Source organism: Mustela nigripes, chromosome 12 (genome assembly GCF_022355385.1).
Source record: "Mustela nigripes isolate SB6536 chromosome 12, MUSNIG.SB6536, whole genome shotgun sequence".
NCBI lineage: Eukaryota > Metazoa > Chordata > Mammalia > Carnivora > Mustelidae > Mustela > Mustela nigripes.
The window spans coordinates 121072933-121098132 of NC_081568.1; the positions used below are offsets into that span (position 1 = coordinate 121072933).

At 37.6% G+C, this 25200-nt stretch overlaps 1 long non-coding RNA gene across 1 annotated transcript in view; it reads left to right on the forward strand.

Moving 5' to 3' along the window:
• Window positions 1-23459, forward strand: part of LOC132028005 (uncharacterized) — a 41021-nt gene extending 17562 nt beyond the window's left edge. The window contains exons 2-4 of the long non-coding RNA XR_009407309.1: window positions 12189-12283; window positions 22800-22955; window positions 23318-23459. This is a non-coding gene — a long non-coding RNA (uncharacterized LOC132028005). The remainder of the gene's footprint in view (window positions 1-12188; window positions 12284-22799; window positions 22956-23317) is intronic.
• The last annotated feature ends 1741 nt before the right edge of the window (window positions 23460-25200 follow it).

Sequence of the window (25200 nt, forward strand, 5' to 3'; positions counted from 1 at the left end):
GAGCAGAGAGCCCGATGTGGGGCTCTATCCCAGGACCCTGAAATCATGACCTGAACTGAAGGCAGAGGCTTTAACCCACTGAGCCACCCAGGTGCCCCGGTGATCAGAATTTTAAACTCTGAATTACAGGTTATTAGATTGGGCTTTGGCCTCCTGTCCTCATGTACTCTACTCATGATTGACTCAGGACCATGTGAGCCCCCAAAGATTTATCTTGTAGAGGTTAGAGGCAGACTAAGAGACCATTTTCTGAGACCTGTACGCCAAACCTGAACCTTCAAATTATACTACTTGAGTAAATCGAAAGGCAAGAAAAATGAATACAAAGAAATACATGAACACAGAAACCAAAGGCATTTCTTTCAGAGGCCTAAACTTGAGTTGGTATAAATCTAACCTCCTAAGATTTCTTAGGGCTGCAGTTATGCTGTAGCTAGTCTGCGGAATGAGAGCTGTATGAGAAGGACTCTTCCAATCACTATGCCATGTTAAAGGTTAACATTCCAAGTATGCAGACTCAAAGTAACACCAGGCCACTGCTAGAGTTTTAAAACTGGCCATCACTCCAAAAATGTCACCCAAGGAAAAAAAAAAACAAAGCAAAAAAACAACTTAGTGAAAAATAGGAAGACATCCAGGACAATTTCTGAATATCTTTCTAAGTGGTGGTACCAATGTCCAGATAAACAATGGAAAAGAGAAAGCCATTCTGTGAAGCATGTGACGAGTTTAGTTTTGGCTTGTAGTGTTTGAATTGTGTGTGATGTCCAGGGACAAATGGGTCATAGACTGTTGAATATACTGGTCTGAAGCTCAAATTACAGGGTTCTGGGGTAGGGAAAAAGATGTCTGAGGCAGAAGAAAAAGGTTTGTATTTGAAAGTTGAAGGGCGTTAACTAGTGCAGGAAAGGAAAGGGGAGTGGGTATTGCTACGATGATTCTGATGTGAAAGTCCTCATGAGCTTCTTTTGTGCCTGGGCAGATGTCCTACTTGACTTTTAGTTTTTTTTTTTTTTTTTTTTTTTTTTTTAGGAATATGTCTCATAATGAATTTGAGAACATATTCATCACAATATTGAAATGACAATTAAAAAATTAAAATTTCTAAGTTCCTTTCAAACCTGTCATAATATCTCAAACTATTTTTTAAGAATCTCTGGCTCGAGGGGGGTGCCTGGGTGGCTCAGTGGGTTAAGCGTCTGCCTTCAGCTCAGATCAGGATCCCAGGGTCCTGGGATCGAGCTCTTCATCAGGCTCCCTGCTCAGCCATGTGTCTGCTTCTCCCTCTCCCTTTGCCCCCCTACCTCCCCCTTCTGTGCTTTTTCTCTCCTGCTCTTTCTCTTTATCTCTCGCTCAAGCTCTCTCATTCTCTCTCTCTCTCGAATAAATAAATAAAATCTTTAAATAAAGAAAGAATTTCTGGCTTGATAGCTCTGATTCCACTGAAGGTAACAATTGATATAACCACCTTTGAAGAAATTCTCAAGATTTAGTGTGTTTATCAGCTGCCTGGATGCTTGTTAAGAATATAGATTCAGCAGGTCTAGGAAAAGGCCAAGAGATTTGCATTTTTAATCAACATTCTATAACTGTGATCACCTGAGAAATAATATTGAGTTATTGAGAAATATTGAGTTATTGAGAAATAATATTAAGTATTTGGCTATCTGAGTGATCCCAAGATAGATGTAGAATGGGGTTTCTTTTTTGTTTTGTTTTGTATCCCTTTTTTTAAAAGTTTAATTAATATACAATGTTATATCAGTTTCTGGTGTTCAACATACTGATTTGACAATTCTGTACATTACTCAGTGTTTACCATGGTTAAGTGTAGGCACCATCTATCGCCAATGTTACATCATTTTTACAATACTATCGACTACATTCCATATGCTGTACTTTTTATCTATGTGACTTATTTATTTCATAACTGGACATTTGTACCACTTAATCCTCTTTATCCATTTTGCCCATCTCCCTATCTACCTCCTCACTAGTGTGTTCTCTATATTGAAGATTCTGTTTTTATTTGTTCATTTTTTTTTAATATTACACATGTAAGTAAAGTCATATGGCATTTGTCTTTTTCTGCCTGACTTATTCACTTCATGTAATACCGTCTTAGTGTGTTCATGTTGGCACAAATAACAAGATGTCATCATTTTTATGGCTACATAATATTCCATTATATATACATATATATACACATATATGTATACACATACATATGTACATATACATATGTGTATATGTGTATATATATATACACCATATGTATGTATACATACCATATACATATACCATATACATGTATATGTATATATATACCATATCTTCTTTACTCATTCAACTATTATTGGACAGTTAGGCTGCTTCCATATATTGGCTATTGTAAATAATGGTGCAATAAACATAGGAGTGCACATACCTTTTTGAATTAGTATTTTTTTTCCTTTGAGTTAATATCCAGTAGTGGAATTACTGGGTTATATGGTATTTCTATTTTTAATTTTTTTGAGGAAACTCCATACTGTTTTCCATAGATGCTGCACTAGTTTGCTTTCCCACCAACAGTGCCCAAAGCTTTCCTTTTCTCTACATCCTCACCAACATTTGTTATTTCTTGTCTTTTTGATATTGGCCACAGGACAATTTCTTTTTCTTTTTTTTTTTTTTTTTTTAAGATTTTATTTATTTATTTAACAGAAGGAGAGAGAGAGAGAGCAAGCGAGAGCACAGGCAGAGGGAGTGGCAGGCAGAGGGAGAAGCAGAATCCCCACTGAGCAGGGAGCCCAACGTGGGGCTTGATCCCAGAACTCTGAGATTATGACCTGAGACAAAGGCAGAGGCTTAACTGACTGAGCCACCCAGGAGCCCCCTAGACAGAGTTTCTTAACCTGAAATTCATATACCCCAAGGAACCCATAATTAAAATTTAGAGTGTCCACAAATTTAGAAGGGAAAAAATGCATTTTTATTTTCAGTTATTTCCAACTAAACCTCAGCATTAAAAAAATTGTAAATGTAAGCAAGGAGCCATAGAAATAAGAGTGGTTCCTCTAACCTTATCATCAGTAGAAAACATATATTTTCATATCACATTAGAATTGTTGCAAATATCTTGAAATAATTGTTTATAACCATCACTACTCTGAAATTATGGTAGTTATTAGATTGCCATTAGATCTTATTTGATGAAGAAAAATACATACTACTCTAAAATTAAATTAAAAAAACATTTTGATAACTATGCCTCAATAAAATTTGGTTCTTTCAAGATTTTACATATTTTTAATGCATTTAAAAATTATTATGAGAGAAATTCCATAATTACACTAAAATGTGAAAAAGTGCATGGCACAAAATTTAAGAACCTTAGTGTACAGAAGTCTGCTTATTGAGACATAGTAGAGGTATATTGCTCAATTCTGTGAAGAAGAAAAGTGCACAAGTACTTACACAATAAGAGACTCTTGGCCCAGCCCCCACACCTCATTTTCACCTAAGTATTTCTTCTCATTTTCTCCACATGTCTGATTTGTTTACTACTCCTTAATGATTGAATGACTCTATTTTCCATCAAGGAAAACAGATTTTAATCTCAGATCTCAAGCCCATTATGAACATTAATTAATGCCTGACATCTCTTAATTAAGTAGGTAGAAACTACAATCATTTCATAGATGGGAAAATCGGGTCTAGGCAAGTTTGTTGACTCTATCTTAGGCCATCCAAGGAATTGCTGCTAATTTCTAGAATCATTGATTCTTCTTCTCATATGCAAACTGTTTTTTTACTCATCATATACCAATATGTTGTAGAATCAAACAATGTATTTTGTAAAATATTTCATTGATATAGGTATAGAAATAATCTTAAGGTAGAAACATTTGCTGGTATCAGTCATACTATACCAATACCAATAATTTATTTGTTGGGTTGTTTTTTGAAAACTAATAGATGGGGGCACCTGGGTGGCTCAGTGGGTTAAAGCCTCTGCCTTCGGCTCAGGTCATGATCCCAGGGTTCTTGGATCGAGCCCCACATTGGGCTTTTTGCTCAGCAGGGAGCCTGCTTCCTCCTCTCTCTCTGCCTGCTTCTCTGCCTACTTGTGATCTCTGTCTGTCAAATAAATAAAATCTTAAAAAAAAGAAAACTAATAGATGTCCTGGTAGGAAAGAAAAAGTCCCAACCCCAAAAAACTGTTAAGAACTACTATCCATTTTGTAATGAAACAGTTTGTTTTTTCTTCTGTCTAGAAGTTTAGCAGTAAGAGAAACAGAGAAAAACAAAATGAACATCAGTCAACAAAAAGCATTAACTTGGGGCCCTTGGGCATCCAACTCTTGGATTTGGCTCAGGTCAGGATCTCTTGGGTTATGAGATTGAGCCCCTCATTGGGATCTGTGCTCAGCAGGGAGTTTGCTTGAAGTTTCTCTCCCTCTGCCCTTCCCCTCACCCCAAGTAAGTAAATAAATCATTTTAAAAAATGCATTGACTTAACTTTTGCTCTTAAGACACCACACACTCGGTGAGTAAGGACATTTTTTTTTTGTCTTTTCGTGGTCAATTCTTTTCTTGTGGATTCATGTTGCTTTGATCAATGGTGTTTGCATGTCTGATCTTAATCTAACCTTTTTGTTGTTTGACTAGTCCTTCTGGTTTGACAGGATACTGTAAAAAGTTTGGAGATTCTTTGTGAATCATCTTTTTTTAAGTGATACTTAGTTTTATCTTTTGCTTTCCTAAATTCCTCTTGGCCTGGCAAGGAAGGGAAACAGAAGGACATACAAGTGAAAATGAAGGACACAGGTCAATACATAAATAACTGAGAGAGAAGAGATAGTTTCTCCTTATTAAAAAAAATTCCCTTTTTGTATGTGTAGAGGGAATGAGGTTAAATCTAATATCTTTATTAAAACAAACACCTTAGTGCTAATTATCATAGCCAAAAAACATTGAAGGATGCTAAAATTAGTGGACAAAATTTGAGAAACAGGATATTTGCATGATCTTCAAACTATCTCCCCTAAGACATTTATTAATGACAAGAGAAAGGGAATGATTACATAGAGAAATTTGGCAGATACCAACCACAACATCTCCTGGTATGTACTAAGAAGGGCACAATGCTGTTTCTGTCCTATTCCTGCCCAAAATGCAAAACCTTGATATAAAGCATCAGACAAACCCAAATTGAGGGATATCTGATAAAATAAGTTCTCCAGGACTCTTCCAGAGTGTCAAAGTCATGAAAGTTAAGGAAAGACCAAGGAACTGTGACAGATTGAATACTGAGTAGACATGACAACTAAATGCACTGTGGATCCTGGATTAGATATGGAGCAGAAAATGGACTATAGTAGAAAAATGGTCACCAGTTTAAAATCTATAGTTTAGTCCCAGTAGTGTACCAGTATTAACTACCTGGTTTTGATGACTATACTATAGTATGCAAAATGTTAACATGGAGGAAGCTGGATGAATAATTTGGTCATTTTCTGTCATTCTGAAATTATTTTATTTTAAGATTTTATTTATTTATTTATTTGACAGAGAGAGAGACAGCGAGAGAGGGAACACAAGCAGGGGGAGTGGGAGAGGGAGAAGCAGGTTTCCTGCTGAGCAGGGAGCCCGATGTAGGGCTGGATTCCAGGACCCACTTAATGACTGAGCCACCCAGGTGCCCCTGAAATTATTTTAAATTAAAATTTTAAAAATCAAGAAGTCTTGTGTGGTAGTTTTCTAAATAACTCTCCTTTGGTGATGGGGAAAAAAGAAGATTGTGGTACCCTTGAAATATCTGGGTGTCTCCACAACTTAGTCCTGGGTTAGATAGGCAGTAACGCCTTTTCTGTGCATATACAGTTTGATAACTTTACTTCCTTCATTGCATAGAAGATTATAGCTTTTTCCTCTATGAAGTCCTCTACTTTTTTCTTGAATGGCACTCAAAAAATAGTTATATAAGATGGGAATAATGATTGTTGTCCTGTTTACCGTGCTGAACTTACAGGGTTGTCATAAAGCATAAAAACAGATAAAGGAAATGGAAAGTATTTGCTAAGTCGTAAACATTATATAAATGTAAGATGTTATTTTGATTATTGATGGAAAATTGTCTAAGGTATTCTTATGATTTGTATATACATTGAGTCAGTTTCTCCTCTTGCCTTCCCTGTACTCTAATGATATCCTACTTGTTTATCAGGCTTATGAATTCAAAATTGCCCTTGAAAATGAGAACTGAAGGAGAGGGAGATGGGTATCAGTTACCCATGACTCCAGCTAGCATCTTAAAACATGTTCTTCACTTTTGTACCAGGCTTTTATTTTTTGTTTAAGATTATTTATTTATTTTAAAGAGAATGTGTGTGAGCTGGGGGAAGGGCAGAAGAAGAGAGAGAAAGAGAATCCTCAAGAATCCTCAAGCAGCCCCCCAGCTGAGCACAAAGCCTGACATGGGGCTTGATTCCTGGACCCTGAGATCATGACCTGAGCCAAAATCTAGAGCCTGCTGCTTGACTGGGCCACCCAGGTCTACATGTCCCACACTTTTATTCTCTTCTATGACATATGAAATTGTAGACCAAAAAAGAGGAAATTTTAGAGCAGAATTTATTTTTAAAGGTTTTATTTATTTATTTGCCAGAGAGAGAAAGAGAGAGAGAGAGCGAGTGTACTAGCAGGGACAGCAGCAGACAGACAGAGAAGCAGGCTCCTCATGGAGCCAGAATTCTGACAGATGGACTTGATCCCAGGATCCTGGGATCGTGACCTGAGCTTAAGAGATGCTGAACAGATGCTTAACTGATGCTATACAGACTGAGCCATGCAGGTGTCCCTAGAATCTCTCTCTATATATTTTTTAAGATTTTATTTATTTATTTGACAGAGATCACAAGTAGGCAGAGAGACGGGGAGAGAGAGAGAGGAGGAAGTAGGCACTCTGCTGAGCAGAGAGCCCGATGTGGGGCTCGATCCCAGGATTCTGAGATCATGACCTGAGCTAAAGTCAGAGGTTTAACCCACTGAGCCACCCAGGCGCCCCACTAGAATCTATATTTTAAATATGCATTTCACCCGGTTATTATTGACAGGCAAATTTAGAAGCACTCTTTCTTTATAGATGAATTGAGAGAAAATGACCAAATTTACGTAAAAAATTTATACCCTATCTTTGGTAAATATTGATTTGGGGGATATAGTCTAGAATAGGAAGCAATGATATAAACATTGTGGTATATACTTTATTAGGGGACTAAACAAAGCTGAATCAGGGAGAGTACATCAAAATCAACATATTATCTCTCATGTACTAGGATAGACATTATATATATAAATATTATATATATATATATATATATATATATAAAAGACAAGTGATGATGAGGATGTGGAAAAATTGGAACATTTGTACACTATTGATGGGAGTGTAAAATGGTCCAGCCACTATTGAATGCAGGATGGAGTTCCTCAGAAGAATTAAAAGTATAATCTATTATGACCCAGCAATCCCACTTATTTATCCAAAAGAATTAAAAACAGGATCTCCAAGAGATGTTTTCATTCCTGTGTTCTTTGCAGTTATTCTCAGCAGCCAAGAGGTGAAAACAACCTGAATGTCCATTGATGAATGAGTGGGTAAAGAGAATGTAATACACACACACAAACACACACACATATGCAGAGGACTTTTTTTTCAGCTTTAGAAGAGAAGTAAATAGTATGATATCCTGTAATATGGATAAACCTTAAAAAATTATGCTCACTGAAGTGACTCAGTCACAGGACAAATACTGCAGTATTCCACTCATATAAGGTATCTAAAGTAATCAAACTCAGAGAAACAGAAAGTGGAATGCTGTTTGCCAGGGGACAAAGAAGGGGAAGTGGGAGTTGCTATTCAATCCTGTATTTTCTATTTCCATTTAAATGATAACAATTAGCCACTTTATTGAACTTAAACTCAGAATAATCTTTGACCTATTCTTCAAGATTTTCCCTTCCTTCCTTCTTTTCTTTCTTCCTTCCTACTTTCCCATAATTATTGCCAGGCATTGTATTAGTCATTGACAGTACTAGTGAGAAAGCTGGCACAGCTCCCATCTCTCATGGAGCTTATAATATAGTGGGGAATACATATAATAAACATAATAAATGAATAAATAATTAACCAAGTAATGTGATAAAAATTTACTTAGATAGAGGGGTTGGAGGAGCCAATTCAGCTAGGCCTCCTGAAACTGAGACCCAAAGGATGAGAAAGTCAATGTCAAATTCTGCTAAAAGGTGAGCATTTATAAACATTAAAGTGTTTCATTCTGTAGCAGTCATTTTTAGGAGATGGGAGGCAAGTCCACTGACTGAGCCACCCAGACACCCCTCAGTTACACTTCTTTTTAAAACTATTTTTAGTTGTTGCCCTAGAATTTAAAATATAAATTAACAACTAATCCAAGTCCATTTTTAAATAACATTATACTGCTGTATGGGTAGTATGAATACCTTATAATAACAAAGTAATCCTAATTCCTTCCTCCCATTCCTCCTATCATTGCTGCCATTCATTTCACATATATAAGCAAACATAAGATATATTCATAGGAATACATAATAAAATTCATTGTTACTATTATTATTTTGAATTAACAGTTATCTGCCTAAACATTTAGGAATAAGAATAATGAGAGGCACCTGGGTGGCTCAACTAGTTAAGCAGCCAACCCTTGATAGGTCATGATCTCAAGGTTGTGAGATTGAGCCCTCTGTTGTTGACTCTACCTCAAGCATGGATCTCTACTAAAAAAAAGAAAGAAAGAAAGAATAAGAGAAATGAATTTTTATTTTACCTTCACTTATTTCTTCTTCAGAACTTTTCCTTTCTTTACGTGGATCTGAGATTCTGACCCATATTATTTACCTTCTCTCTAAAAAACTTCTTTTAACATTTCTTGCAAATCAGGTCTACTGACAACATAATATCTTAGTTTTTGTTTGCCTGAGAAAGTGTTTATTTCTCTTTAATATTTGAAGGATAATTTAACAAGGTATAGAATTCTAGGTTGGTGGTTTTTTCCCCTTTGAACACTTAAATAAATATTTTACTCTAGTCTCTTTTTGCTTGTATGGTTTCCAAGAGGTTGGATATAATTCTTATCTTGGCTCCTGTATAGGTAAGGTGTTTTAATGATCTGGCTTTTTTCAGGATTTTTCCTCTATCTCTGATTTTCTATAATCTGACTATGATAGACTAAGTGTAGTGATTGATTGATTGATTTAATACTGCTTGGTATTCTCTGAGCTCTCTAGATCTGTGGTTTTGGGTCTGACATTAATTTGGGAAAATTAATTTGGGGAAATTCTTGATCATTATTGTTTCAAATATTTCTTCTGTTCCTTTCTCTTTCTACTCTTTCTGGTACTCCTATTATGTGTATGTTACACCTTTTGTAGTTAGGTCATAGTCCTTGGATATTCTGTTCCTTCCCCTGCCCTACCCCCACCCCACTCCCCCACCCCCATCTTTGTTCTTTTTCAAAGATTCTGTTGATATAGCCTCTGGCTCAGAGATTCTTTTCCTTAGCTATGTCCAGGGTACTAATCAGTCACCAAAGATGTTCTTCATTTCTGTACAGTGATTTTCATCTCTAGCATTTCCTTTGATCCTTACTTATAATTTCCATCTATCTGTTATATTATCCATCTGTTCTTCTTGCATTCTATCTCCTTTATCCATTAGATCCCTTAGTCTATTAGTCATAATAGTTTTACATCCTCAGTCTGATAATTCTAATATTCCATTGTCTGGTTTTGATATTTGCTCTGTCCCTTCAAATATGCTTTTTGCCTTTTACTTTTATGCCTGGTAATTTTTCTTGATATTTGGACATAATGTACTCGATAAAATGAACTGTTATAAATAGGCCTTTAGTGATGTGGTGTTGAGGTGTGGGCAGAGGAAAAACATTCTATAGTCCTGTGATTAAGTCTCAATCTTTTGGTGAGATTGTGTTTCTGGACTATGAACTTCTCAAGATTTTCTCAGTTTTTAATCAGCCCCCTTAGGTGAGTCAAGACAGCTAGAGTGGGCAGGAGTTGGGTATTTCCCTTCCCATAGGTCAGTTAGGTTCTGCTAATACTCCAACAGACTAAGCTCTGTTCAACTAGTTTCCCCTAAGGGCAGGCTCTGTTTAAAAGAACAGAATGCTCTAGAGTTACTTAAAAATGGTTCTTTTTTCCCTTTCCCTGCCAGAAACACAAGGGGATTTTAATCAGATACTTAGTGTGAGAAACGAGATAAATCTCACAATATTTGTTTTTAACTCTCAGAGTTGTCCATTTTGGGCCTCTAGCAATTTGTCAGTTGCAGTTCAGAGATTCTTTCCTGTTCTTTCAATGGTTCCCAGGCAGTTTCTTCTCTTGAGTTTCTGGCCTACTAAGGAGCTGCGCCCTACATTCACCTGTCTCTCTCATCTTGGGGGCAGCAATTTGCTCTGTGTTCTCTCTTCTCTATATAGCCAAAAAGAGTTGTCAGTTTTTCAGTTTGTTGAGCTTTTTATTGTCATTAAGATGGAGTGGCAACTTCTAAGCTCCTTACATGCAGAATTGGAAATTTGAAGTAAAACCATGTAAATTTTTTAAAAACCAAAAAAGATAAGTGTCAACACAAAGCTTTTGGATTTTTTAGCTTATATATATCATTAGTGACTGAGAAGTTTTGATAAAGTCTGGCTCATTGAATCCAAATTACTTTATGTTTAAGAGGAAATGAGGTGAGTAAATATAAAATGTCATGTGGATAACATAAGAAGCTGTGTTATAAAGGGAAAAAAGAAGGTAGCTGGATGAGAATATGAGTCCATAAAAGTTTTAAATTTATTATGTGAGACCAATTAGAAATAAAACTAATAAAAATGTATAAGTCTTCTACTGATAAAATTATAGAATTTAATAAAAGATATAAAATATCCAAATAAGTAGCTATATCATGTTCACTGATGTGATAACTTGATGTCATATAAAAGTTTCAATGTTCCCTGAATTAATTTATAAATCCAAACAATCTCAATAATAATGCTAATAGATTTTTTGTATGTGGGCTTTGCAAAATGGATTCCAAAATTCATTAAGACAAGCAAATGTATAAGACTGCCAAAATAATCTCTGAAGAAATTGGGAATTGCCTCATTAGTTTTCAAGACACATTATGAAGCTGTATTGATAGAAACAGTTTCGTACTGGTGTAGAAATAGAAATTGGCCTGAGTGGTAGAGGAATTTTATAAACTTAATCAGGCGGTGATCCTAAATGCTGCTACTTTTATCAATATAGTCTCCTTACTGAAGCAAACATCACAATTTCTGACAAGTGGTATGTAGCTAGTGCACTGGCAAATGTTTTCTTCTCTCTGTATCAATCAAGAAGCAATTTGCTTTTGATGGCTGCATAGTATTCCATTGTGTATATAAACCACATCTTCTTTTTTTTTTTTTATTAAAGATTTTATTTTTTTAACAGAGAGATTACAAGTAGGCAGAGAGGGGAGGAAGCAGGCTCCCTGCCGAGCAGAGAGCCCAATGTGGGGCTCGATCCCAGGACCCTGAGATCATGACCTGAGCCGAAGGCAGAGGCTTAACCCACTGAGCCACCCAGGTGCCCCACCACATCTTCTTTATCCATTCATCTGTTGATGGAAATCTAGGTTCTTTCCATAGTTTGGCTATTGTGGACATTGCTGCTAGAAATCTTGCCATTTGCGACAACGTGGATGGAACTAGAGCGTATCATGCTTAGCGAAATAAGTCAAGCGGAGAAAGACAACTATCATATGATCTCCCTGATATGAGAAAGTGGTGATGCAACATGGGGGCTTAAGTGGGTAGGAGAAGAATAAATGAAACAAGATGGGATTGGGAGGGAGACAAACCATAAGAGACTCTTAATCTCACAAAACAAACTGAGGATTGCTGGGGTAGGGGGTTTGGGAGAAGAGGGGTGGGGTTATGGACATTGGGGAGGGTATGTGCTTTGGTGAGTGCTGTAAAGTGTGTAAACCTGGTGATTCACAGACCTGTACCCCTGGGGATAAAAATATATGTTTATAAAAAATAAAAAATTAAAAAAAAAGAAGCAATTTGCTTTCACATGGTCAAATCAACAAAAAATACTCACTTTTTTGCTTTCAGCACTAGCGCTCTCTGTCATAATCCAGACTACAGCATCTATGAAATCTTGCTAAGAGATCTATTGGACAGGATGTAGCAAATTTTTGCACCAGAAGGTAAGAGATAAACCCCATGGAAACTTGGGGGTGGTGGTTCTAGGTCTCTAGAGATTCCAAATGTATTGAGATCTTTCCTTTAAAGTAAAAGTTAAGTTGATCTATCTCCTACCAACTAATGGTAAGAAAGAGATCTAATGCTTTGTGGGCTTCCTTGGGTTCTGGGGCCAGTATGTGCTTCATCTGAATGACTTAATTTGCATATTTACTGAGTTTCACATGGGGCTCAGAGAAAAAGAAGGCTCTGAAACTGGTCTAGGGCACAGTACATGCTCATCTACCAATTAGACCATATGAATTAGCGGGTCTATGGCTTTGAGACCTGTTCAATGAAGCTTCTGGCAAACCTTGTAAGAGAATGACAATGCATGCACATAGAAGGAAAAACCATGCAGATATCCATTGTCTTTTTGAGAAATGGTACCTTTCTTACTACTAGTACCACTTCGTACTAGCTGGGACTAAATACCTAATCATGCATGGGATACCAAGTGACCAGGCAATCAGAGATGACTGTTATGAGCTGGATATTATCTAATCCACAAAGCCCTAAAGCTGAATATGAACAGCAGTACTCCATCATAGTGGTGAGAGACCAAATTCGAAGAAATACGAAATACGTAATTTGCATCAGCTGAGGTTCAGACCCTCATGGCACTTTCTCCTACTGCTCCTTCAACTCACATCTGTGACGTCTTTGGAAGTTCCCTGAGACCAGATGACTGAGGAAGAAGAAATTCAGGCCCAGTTTACAGATGATTCTTCATGATATAGTACCATAGATGGAAGTGAATTACAGCATAATTATGGCCCAGTTCAGGGGTGGTCTGAACAGAGAGTAAGGAAATGAAATACTTTCACTGAGCAGAGCTTCAGGCTGTATATATGCTTACCCACTGTGCCTGAAAGAAGAGATGGCCAGAAGTGTGGATCACATGAATAGTGTGGCTCATGCTTGTTGGTGGATATTCAACAACTTGTGAAATACAAGATCAGAGGATTGGAGACAAAGATATCTGGGCAAGAAGAATGTAGATGTACCCTTTAGAATGAGGACAGAATAGGAAGGTTTGTCACATGTGAATTCCTATGTAAAGTCACAAACTGGAGTCTGGCAATTGCTAGCTAGGCATAATGATTGATTATGTGGATAACTCTTAGCTACTATCTTCAGCCACCCAGCGCTTACTTAAGAACTTACAAACAAAGTGGCCTGATAGCAGGGATGGGAATTATACATGGGCTCAACATCATAATCTTTTTTTTTTTTTAAAGATTTTATTTATTTATCAGAGAGAGAGAGGGAGAGCGAGCGAGCACAGGCAGACAGAATGGCAGACAGAGGCAGAGGGAGAAGCAGGCTTCCTGCCGAGCAAGGAGCTCAAAGTGGGTCTCGATCCCAGGACGCTGGGATCATGACCCGAGCCAAAGGCAGCTGCTTAACCAACTGAGCTACTCAGGCGTCCCTCAACATCATAATCTTACTCTCATCAAAGCTCATCTGCGTACCACGATTGCTGAGTGCTTGACTGGCCAATAGCATAGATCATCACCAAACCTCTGAAATGGCAAAGTTCCCAGGGAAGAGCAGCTAGAAATTTCATAGCAGGTTGATTACCTTAAATATACCCTTATTTGGGATAAATTTGGTTAAATTTCCAAAAGTTACCTTCCCTACCTGAAATCTCTCTGTCAGCAGCACAATCAATGAACCTAGTAATACTATATTCACTATTGCAGTACAAGAGGATTTCTGAAGGTGTAGCCCATGGAAACTTAGGTATCTCCAAGACTCCTTCCAGAAGACTGTGAGATCAAACCTGTATTTTAATAGAACAAAGACATAATTTGTCATTTTTTTCATGTTCATTTATACTGATAGTGCAAAAGCAATAGTTGGCAAAACCTTTGGCCCCTTCGCATACATCAGGAAAGGGGCATCAAATAGGACTAAGAGTCTAAGATAATTCACTATGAGGCACTCCCGGAAAAAAATTTTCACAGAATGTATTGAGGAGGTAGTAAAAATAATTCAGTGTATTAAAACTTGACCCTTTAGGTTATGTCTTCTTAATATTCTGTGTGCCAAACAAGAAGTCTTGCATATAGCACTTCTGCTACATATCAAAATACTATGTTTGTCTTGTGTGATTGTATACGTTGCAAGCTGAACTAGTTGCTTTTTCTCATGGAGACACCATTTTCACTTGAAAGAGCTGGTGACAGACATATTGGGGTTATTCAGATTTGCCTATTGGGCAGATATTTTCTCAAAAATGAATGAAGTGAGCTGGTCACCTCAAGGAAAATAATTGGCAGTCCTTTGTTTCCTATGAAAAAACTGAAGCTTCCAACTAAATTAGAATTTTGGAAAACATCCACCCCGTGAGCTTAAAAGCTTTGTAATAAACATTCAAAAAATGCTATCAATGGTGATATTAATGAATGTGATTTTTTTAAATATTGTATAATGAAATGTGTCACTGTTTGGAAGGTCTGAGTTACTTAGTGAACCAACAGTTTCCAAATGATCAAAGCATGAAGTTACAAAAATCATGCATGGTCAAAATTTGCTTAAAGTGCAAGATAGACCAATAGTTTTAATATAACACAGTATATTAAATAACAAATTCAAATAAAAGGCAAAAGACAAATTGAGAAAACTATTTCCAATACATATTAACACTGTCAGAAGTAAAAAGTACTTTATACTAATGAGTATAACAGATCATTGATCCATCTCTACTTGTTTGGATATAAAAATGAAGATGTTTTAAAAAATTATTGCTTGGAGGTGTGCTGTGTGGAATTTTCTTTTTCATCCCTTAACACTTTCTTAAACAGATTCCGAAACCTTCTAGCCACTTTGTTATCAAACAGGTCCCAAGTAGTTAAAAACCACATCTTCATATCCCCATCTTTAGTACCACCAGAAGCTGTTTCTCTGGCTAGTGGGAATGACTTCAGGAATGGGTGTAAGGGTTTGAGGAAATACTACGAACACTGTACAGTGTCCAAATAATCAAAAATGATTATTTTGAATCCTGTTCTGTGCTCTCTGGTGCTGGGTTTTTTTGTTTTGATTTGTTTTGTTTTTAAGATTTATTTATTTGTTAGGGAGAGAGAAAGAGCAAGCACAAGCAGAGGGAGAAGCAGTCTCCCCACTTAGCAAGGAACCTGATGTGGGACTTGATCCCAGGACTTGATCCCAGGACCCTGGGATCATGACCCAAGCTGAAGGCAGATGCCTAACTGACTGATTCACCCATGCATCCCTCCAGTGTCATGTTTTATCTGGGTTGGCAGATAGGGAGTGTGAGGAGGCTGGGAGAAATAAGGTGGTTTTGGCTGCCTCTTTGTAAACTTTGCAAATATGGGAACGGTCTGGTCACAATTTTTGGTGGCATTTTGATGTTTCTCTTTAGCATGTAGGATGCTTTGCATCTCTGAAACTCAACTTTAAACCTGAGCCTAGATTCTAGATAGTAAGCATCTTATTCTAGAAGAAACGTACTGGGGTTCCCGGGTGTTTCAGTCCGTTAAGTGTCTGACTTTTCATCCCAGCTCAGGTCCTAATCTCAGGGTTGTGAGATTGAGTCCCACATTGGGCTTTGTGCTGAGCATGGAATCTGCTTGAAAGTCTCTCTCTCTCTCCCTCTGCCCCTACCTCCCACCCCGCTTGCATTCTCTCTCTAAAGAAAAAAAATAAAGAAAAATGCTAATGCCACAATAGAAACATGACCAAGAACTTAAACAGAAAATTCATAGGAATATAAATGAACAATAACACTTTTTGTCTAATAACAATTTTACATATTATATTATCATTAAAAATTATAATACCAACATGTTTCAAGGTTGTGATGTGATAGTGCTTTTCATACACTGCTGATGAGACTTTAAACCAGAATAGCAGGTCTAAAGAACAATTTAATGATTTGTGTTGAGAATCACAGATGTCTTCATACTCACTGATCTACAAGTTCTTTTTCCAGTAATGTGCACAAGAAAATGATTTTAGATGCTATCAAAGATATATGAGCAAAAATAATCTCCATGAAATTATGAGAGTAAAACTACAACCATTTAATTAGCCATAAAGAGGAAAATTGTTAAAAATGATGTAACTATACGACTGTAATATTATATAACTATATTAGGGTTTTCCAGAGAAACAGAGAAAATTTTATATACACACATATTCCTCATACCTGATGCTCTTTTTCTCTTTGTAAATATATATATTTGTGTAATAAAATCATATATATGAATATAATAAATTCATTATGAATTATGAATAAATTAATATATGAATTTATTATAGGGATTGGCTCATGCAGTTTTGGGGTAAAGAAGTCCCATGATCTGCCATCTGCAAGACAGAGAATGAAGAAAGTTAGTGGTATGATTCAGTATGAAACCAAAGGCCTGACAACTAGGAGCCTGTAGTGTGAGTCCCAGAGTCTGAAGGTCCAAGACCAAGAGCTGGATTCCCAGCTCAAGGAGAGAGAATTAGCCATTTTAGAGCCTTTTTGTTCTATTCAACCCCCTCAAAAGAGTGGATGATACGGTCAGTGGTCAGGAGACCACAACGTAAGAAATCCTGTTCCAATGACAAATTGGCTTCATGCGTTTGTGGTCTTCCCTGCTCGAGTTTTATTTGGGGTCGGTCACTTTGTACTTACGAAAGGGTGCACAGAGCTTGGAGCAAATGTAGATGAAGCACGTTGACAGGTACAGCCACTCCTGCTCAGAAGTCACCAGGTCCTGCCAGAAGGAAGAGAATGCATCTGTATCTCTAGGATAAGGAGGGTTTTTACAGAGCTGGGTAGATACTAAATGTAATACCCACGCACATTGGTGAGGCCTGATCTTCTTTACTCAGCCTACTGAGTCAAATGCTAATCTCTTCCAGAAACACTCTCACAGACATACCCAGAAATAATATCTTACCAGCTATCTAGGCATCCCTTAGCCTGGTCAAGTTAACACATAAAATTAACCATCACAATAACCAAATAAAAATAATAAAATAATATTATTTTATAATATAAAAATATAAAAATAACGCTTTTAAATAATCTCAGAGTACAATATTAAATAAATTAAGTTGGAATTAAAGAATGAGTGCACATTACGATTCTAAGTTTAGGTTTTAAACAGCATATGTGTATAAAAATGGAGGGACAAAGTTTTATGATCGTATATTAAATGAATATTAAGTAAAGTGAAATATAAATTTGAATATATATAAGTGAGTCTAAGTTTGCTTTTTAACAACACAAAAATATAAAAATGATGGGAAGAAAAATAATACACCACTGGGTGTATTATTTATGTAACTAAAGTACATGAAAATCATTCTTTGAATGATATAGTCATTTGTGTTCGCCGTATTTCACTGAGTTAGTTAAGTGTATAAACATCATGTCACTAAAAATATTCATTGAGTCCTTTTATATAAATCATTACTATGTAAGAAATACCAAAAGATGAGGCATAGTCACTGTTCAGAGTCTAGTATAAGGAAAAGAACATATACATCCAAGTTAAATACCGATAGAAGTAATAACTTTCCAGTGTTAAGAACACAGGAAATGGTCCAGGAGTTCTACTTCCAAGGAATGATTATTTTTACAAGGGACAGTGGCAATAGATGAAGTAAGATATAGTTAGGCTTCTATAAAACGATATAATTTTTTGAAGAAGAAGAAAGAAATAGAAGCAAAATAAATAATATTAAGAGAAACTTGAAATTGCTTGACAGTTTTAGTAGTTTCCTAGGGCTCTCATAACAAAGTACTAAAAACTGGTGGCTTAAAACAATACAAGTTTATTATCTCACAGTTTTGGAAGCTAAAAATCTGAAATTGTTGTTGTTGGCAGGGCCATACTCTCTCCGAAACCTCGAGGGGAACCCATCCTTGCCTCTTCTTAGCTTCTGGTGGTTTGCCAGCGATCCTTAGTATTCTTTTGCCTATAGACACATTACTTCAATCTTCCATCTTTATGTGGTGTTCTGCCTGTGTCTTCATATCATCTTCCTTCTGTTCATGTCTGTCTCTGTGTCTAAAGTTCACCCTTTTATAAGGACACCCATCATATTGGGTTGGGCCCATCATAATTTTAAGTTGATTCCTCTGTAAAAACTGTATTTCCAAATAAGATCACATTCTGAGGTAGGTTCAGACTGTGACGTATCTTTTGGGAGGACACAACTGAACTCATACCAGCAGTTTTATGGAATGATTTGGAATTGGCATAGTAAGTTTGTAGAGAGGGGCAGGAATACTAGACTGAGGAAACGAATTTTGTTTTAAGTAGATAATAAAGGGCCCCTGAAAATGTTCAAGACCTCGCTTCCCTGTCAAGCTCCCACTGAAATGACAGGAAACTTTTATTTGTTTATTTGTTTTGTTTTATTGGTTTGTTTGTTTTGGTCATGAAACCATAGCATCACTCTTCAGTAAGTAAGATAGGAAGGATACATGGAAGGTGGATAGCAAATGATGTCAGATGAACAACAACAACAACAAAGAAACCAGAAGGAACAGCAACCTGGGATGGTGGAGGGAAGCTATTCTCCCTAAGAGAGTTCTGGACAAGCTCTGCACTGAATCCATGCAAAACAAAACAAAACAAAACATGTGGGACATGGAAAAATCTGAAATGTCTTATGTATAAAAGTTGCCAAAATTTCTATGAACTGGAAAGTCTATTCAAAATTTGCACTGTTGACACTGTTCAGTGACTAACTGTGGTGAGTCATCGCATAAAATCTATAATGAGTTTAATTTTCACAGACCACATGTTGAGTAATTGTTCTTGATATATGTATGGCTTTATTGTGACATCATTCTCATTTAAAAACAACTTTATTTCTGGAAAACTTCACTGTAAAAATCATTTATCTATGTCCATTTTGCATTAAATGAGTGCAAAAGTCCCTCATGAAAATATTAAAAGCTTTGTTAGAGACTCTATCACTGCAAATCCAACTTAACGTTCTCAAAGTTTGAATTCCGGCTGCAAGCTCACACTTGAGAGGGCAAGGTACAGAGTTGAGTTTTTATAGTCTTAACAGTTCTCCCACAGGAGACGTAAACAGTCAGGATTCCAACTTTCTACACTTATCTCTGAAGCAGATAGCGTAAGTTGACTTTCAAGGGTCAACTTATAACTAAAACTAACTTAAATGTGATATTGGATACATTTTTATTTATTGGAAAAAATCTCTCCTTCCCTTTTGGTCTCAAGAACTTCAGATTATTCATTAGAAATATCACAAAATTTGGGGGTGGGGGGAACAGGCATTGAGGAAAATATTCAATTTGTAGTCAATTGCTGAGATCTTATACAAACAGAAAACTGCTATGTATGTCCTTACTCTTTGCCTTGGGATTTATTTCTCTGTAGTAACTTAATTTCAGGAAAGGAAGACTTACTCAGATGCATATTTATTTGGCAGTCTGTCAGTAGCGGAAAGAAGGAAAATCTGTTTGAGTAATTAATTGTTGTGACTCATATTTGCTTTCAGGTTTTAATTGAATCTGAATTTAGCTGCCCTTTCTTCCCCTCCTCATCCCTCCCGTCAACTGAAAGCTTGAGCATTGGGGTGCCTGGGTGGCACAGTTGGTTAAGTGTCCAGTTCTTGGTTTTGACTCAGGTGGTGATCTCACAGTCTTGAGATCGAGCTCTGTGCTGGGCTCCATGCTCAGTGGGGAGTCTGCTTGAGTTTCTCCCTCCTTCTCCTTCTGCCCTTCCCCCTATGCTGTCCCCTGCTCTCTAAAATAAATGAATACTTTTTTTTCAAAGAAAGCTTGAAGAGAGTAAATATAATTCTGTTTTATTCTAGATCATTTCAAAGTCATGAAGAGAATGGATTCAATGACAGATCAGCATTGAAGAGATTAATATATGGCAAAAATCTCAAGATAGTGGGCCTCAGGTCCAGGCTAGATGTATTTCCAGAAATAATTCTATAGTAAAAGAGCCCAGCGGACAGCTGAGGATTCTTGATAGTCTGCTTCATATATGACAATTTAAATATTCTCTAGATTGGCCTAATTGATCTAGGACCTGATCTGTTATTTGGATACAATCTAAAGAAGACCTAATCTACTTGTAAATTTCAGAATTTACAGAAATTTCCTCCCTAGGCAGCAGCCTAAGCTATTGAGAAAATCAAAGCCAAAGAGATGTAGTTTTTTCCCCCCACTGTGAATTAAAAAAGGAAGAATTATGCATTTCCTTTCCCCAAACAGGAGAGGAGTAGCCAGCAACTTATTTCTCAAGACCTGAGTTAGAACTTCGCTTCCTGCCCATATTTTGTCAGGAAGAGAGTAAGGTGAATCATGGTAAAAGTTCTCCACGTCCATAATTACCACGAAGGGAGAGGGTTGCTGGTCTTTAGAGGACATCACAGATTTAGACAATGACAGAATGCAAAGTAGAGTACTTTTCCAAGTTATATGGGTGGCATCAACCTACCTCAGGGGTTGAACTTGAAGAATATATACACCTCAGGGAGGACTTTCTCACTTGCCTCCCAGTGATAACTAATACCTGCTGATTTTATTTCCTATTCAAGTAGGGGATGACCACAAAGTTAATTTGGTTTAGGAAAATAAAGCAATGTGATGCTTCCCACACCTGGATATGTAGAAGACATTTGCCTCCCAGAAGTCCAGGAAGGTTGTCCTAAGATTAGATCCCCATCCAGAGCTGCCCCCCAAATTTTCAAAGTTATTCTGGGATGTTCATGCGAGAGGCATTAAGTGAAGTCAATGCTGGATTAAGTTTGTGCAAATAATCTGATGATAAAATTCTAGGAGGATGGGTGATCACTCAGGAGAGCCTAAAATTTGCTGTCATGAACTATATTAATACACCTTTCTTCTATGTTCACCTACCATTCTCTTTTATCTACTGCATTTATTTTGTTACTTTGTTTTCTTTTTTATTATTAATCTTTCTCTATTCTGGTTGAAAAGTCAAGTATCTAAAGCCAGAAAAGTAATATAAAATAGTGAATGGGCTGTGTTGAAAGATGATAAAGGGTAATTGGCTCTTGAATTCAGTGTTAGGGAAGAATATGGACTTGCGTGTTTGGAGTGGGGGGGCACAATATTGAGTACACATGCCCTGTGTAAGGAGACTAGTCACCAGTCAGTTGTTAACCATCTGGGAATTGTCAGATTTCAGAATTTTTAAAAGAGAAATTGGAAATCCTGCCTTTCTTTCATGAAATAACCTGCATTTAAAAATGCTGGATATCCAACAAAGACTCTATATTCCACCTAGAGATTGTCCAAAGTCAAATGATGTCAAATAGGGGGCCACCTGGGTGGCTCAGTGGGTTAAGCCTCTGGCTTCGGCTCAGGTCATGGTCTCAGAGTCCTGGGATCAAGCCCCGCATCGGGCTCTCTGCTCGGCACGGAGCCTGCTTCCCTTCCTCTCTCTCTCTGCCTCCCTCTCTGCCTACTTGTGATCTCTGTCTGTCAAATAAATAAAAATAAAATCTTAAAAAAAAATGATGTCAAATAAGGAAATAGATGCTCTCATATACTGCTGGGGAAAACAGGAGTTGAAACTACTACTATGTACAACATTTTAGCAGTGCTTGTCAAAATTAAGTATATGCAAATGCACCACATATCTTTGAGTCAGCAATTCTACTTTTATTTTTTTTTAATTTTATTTATTTTTTTTTAAGATTTTTATTTATTTATTTGACAGGCAGAGATCACAAGTAGGCAGAGAGGTAGGCAGATAGAGACAGAGGTGGAAGCAGGCTCCCCGCTGAGCAGAGACCCTGATGTGGGGCTCGATCCTAGCACCCTGGGATCATGACCTGAGCTGAAGGCAGAGGCTTTAACCCACTGAGCCACCCAGGTGCCCCTTCTACTTTTATTTTTTAATTTTTATTTCATTTTTATATTTTTATTTTTATTTATTCATTTAAGAGAGAGGGAGAGGGAGAAAGTGTGCATGCATGGGTGCATGCAAGAGCTTGGGGAGGGACAGAGAAGGAGGGAGAGGCAGAGAATCTCAAGCAGACTCCAATACAGAGCCTGAGAGGGCCATCAATCCCCTGATTCTGAATCATCACCTCAGCCAAAACCAAGGGCCTGAAACTCAACCCCCTGAGCCAACAAGGTGCCCCTTAGCAATTCTACTTTTAGAAATTTGCCTTACAAACATACTTGGACACTTGCAAAATGATAGGTGTGTAAGGATACTCACTGCAACACTTTTCTAATAGTAAAATATGGGAAACATCCTCAGTGTCCATCAAAAGATATCTGAAACAACTTATGGTACATGAATACAATGGAATGTTATGTAGCCATTTGGATGAATAAGGCAGCCCATAAGTACCAACATCATATGCATTCTTAGAAAGGAAAGAAGATGTAAAATAGTTTATATGCTGAATGCCACCATTTGTGTTTGTATTTTTTTTTAAATAACATGCATATATGTTATTAAAAGATTTTATTTATTTATTTGACAGAGAGAGACACAGCGAGGAAGGGAACACAAGCAGGGAGAGTGGAAGAGGAGGAAGCAGGCTTCCCGCTGAGCAGGGAGCCCAATGCTGGGTTCATTTCCAGGACCTTGGGATCATGACCTGAGCCGAAAGCAGAAGCTTAATGACTGAGCCACCCAGGTGCCCCAATAACATGTATATTCTTGAACTCGAAGAATATATACAGCATATACTGCACATGCTTATATGATATATACAATACATATGTACGTATTATATATATTTAAAGAGTATCTGTGGAAGAATATGAAAAAAACTGAAAATGAGGCTTGTCTCAGTGATGGGGGAGGTGGTGGTTGGGAACAGAGAGAGCTGGAAAAGTTACTTACTTTTCACTGTACATCCTCTGTTACTTTTTGAAATTTGTTTCATGCGCATATATCCTTTATCCTTTGAAAACAAATAATGGAAAAATTTAAAAAGCTGGTGAGCAGGCCAGAATTGGGTGGCCCACTGATTTGCAACCTGTCCTTGGCCTTCAGGTCTTCAAGCTTGCCATCTCTGCTCCCGCCTGAGCTCTTTGAGGCATTTGCCTTTTCCTTCCTGTGCCACGGTTTAGCACAGCGCCTTCCTCAAAGTGATCGCTCTGTCAACATTCTTACGTGAGTAGATCTTTGTCACCTGATGTTTCACTTTTCTTGCTTCATTATCTTTTTTTTCTGTTTCCGTCCACCACAGCCCCAAACCAGTCTCCCCGCCTCCTGCCCCCCCCCCCCCCCCCCCCCCGGGATCTCTCGTTCTTAATTATCCACTCTCTTCCTGCCACCAGCCAGAGTAAGAATGTGCGGGAGCCAAATGGCGGCCTCAGCCTTGGTGTCTGACAGGGAGGTGTGAATTCAGAGGCCGACTAGCATATGTAGGTGGCATAAATGTTTCCTACCTTCTGAACCTGCTTTCCCTTCTGAAAACTACAGACAAGAATGGCTACTTGACAGGTTTACTAAGAGACTTTTAAAAAGTAATCTACCAGAGGTGCCTTTAAAAAAGTGTCCTGGGGGGCACCTGGGTGGTTTAGTGGGTTAAAACCACTGTCTTCAGCTCAGGTCAGGATCTCAGGGTCCTGGGATCGAGCCCCACATCAGGCTTTCTGCTTCAGGGGGAGCCTGCTTCCTCCTCTCTCTCTGTCTGCCTCTCTGCCTACTTGTGATCTCTCTCTCTCTCTCTCTCTCTCTGTCAAAAATAAATAAATAAATAGATAGATAGATAGATAAATAAATAAATAAATAAAATAAAAGAGATAAAAAAGTGTCCTGGGGTGCCTGGGAAGCTCAGTGGGGTAAGCCTCTGCCAGGTCCCAGGGTCCTGGGATCGAGCCCCACATCGGGTGCTCTGCTCAGCAGGGAGCCTGCTTCCCACCCCCACCCCCACCTGCTTCTCTGCCTACTTGTGATCTCTGTCAAATAAATAAATAAATAAATCAAAAAAAAAAAAAAAACTCTGGAAAAAAAAATTGATGTCCAGATTCTTTCATTACAATAGAGTGTAAACATTAATAATAGTGCAAAAACCATTTTAATTTTAGTGGAAATTAAACCATGAAGCCAAAAGAATAAAGTTCAAATGAATAGCTTTTAAGTATTAACTAAAAGAGAGAGTGTGTTTGTTGTGTGGGAGAGAGGCTGGGTTAAGAGTTTGGAAAGAGAAGTAGTATTTCCAGGGAGTCCCCTTGTGCCTTCTGGCTCTCCTGGGAAAGGCATAAAAGCTGTGGCACTATGTGACTACTTAAGTTAAATATTGTTAATTAAGGCCATGCATCCCCAGGGGAAAAAAACAATATGGACACAAAACTACCTCTAGAGAATTTCTGAAATACACTGAGGATTTCAGAACCAGTCCTGAGGATAGAATCTGAGAATCCCAGATTTTGAGATATCTCCCGTGCCTGCCAGTTGCTATCATTTTCATATAGGTAGAGGATATGTATTTATTTAGCATTTTTTAAAATTAACATAGAGTCTATTATTTGTTTCAGGAGTACAGTCTGTGATTCATGAATCTTACACAATTCACAGTGCTCACCATAGCACATACCCTCCCCGGTGTCCATCACCCAGCCATCCCTTCCCTTCCACACCCCACCCCTCCAGGAACCCTCAGTTTGTTTCCTGAGATGAAGAGTCTCTTATGGTTTGTCTCCCTCTCTGGTTTCGTCTTGTTTCATTTTTCCCTCCCTTCCCTTATGATCCTCTGTCTTGTTTCTCAAATTAGGTAGAAGATATTTAAACACTATCTTTTCATTACAGGTAAAGCTACATTTAAGCCTTGAGGGAAACAGAACATTCCAGAAGATCCAGAGATGGCTTTACCTGAGTAGAGGGAGATCTTACTAAAATATATTGAGTTGGTGGAGAGAATGTAAGAGAGG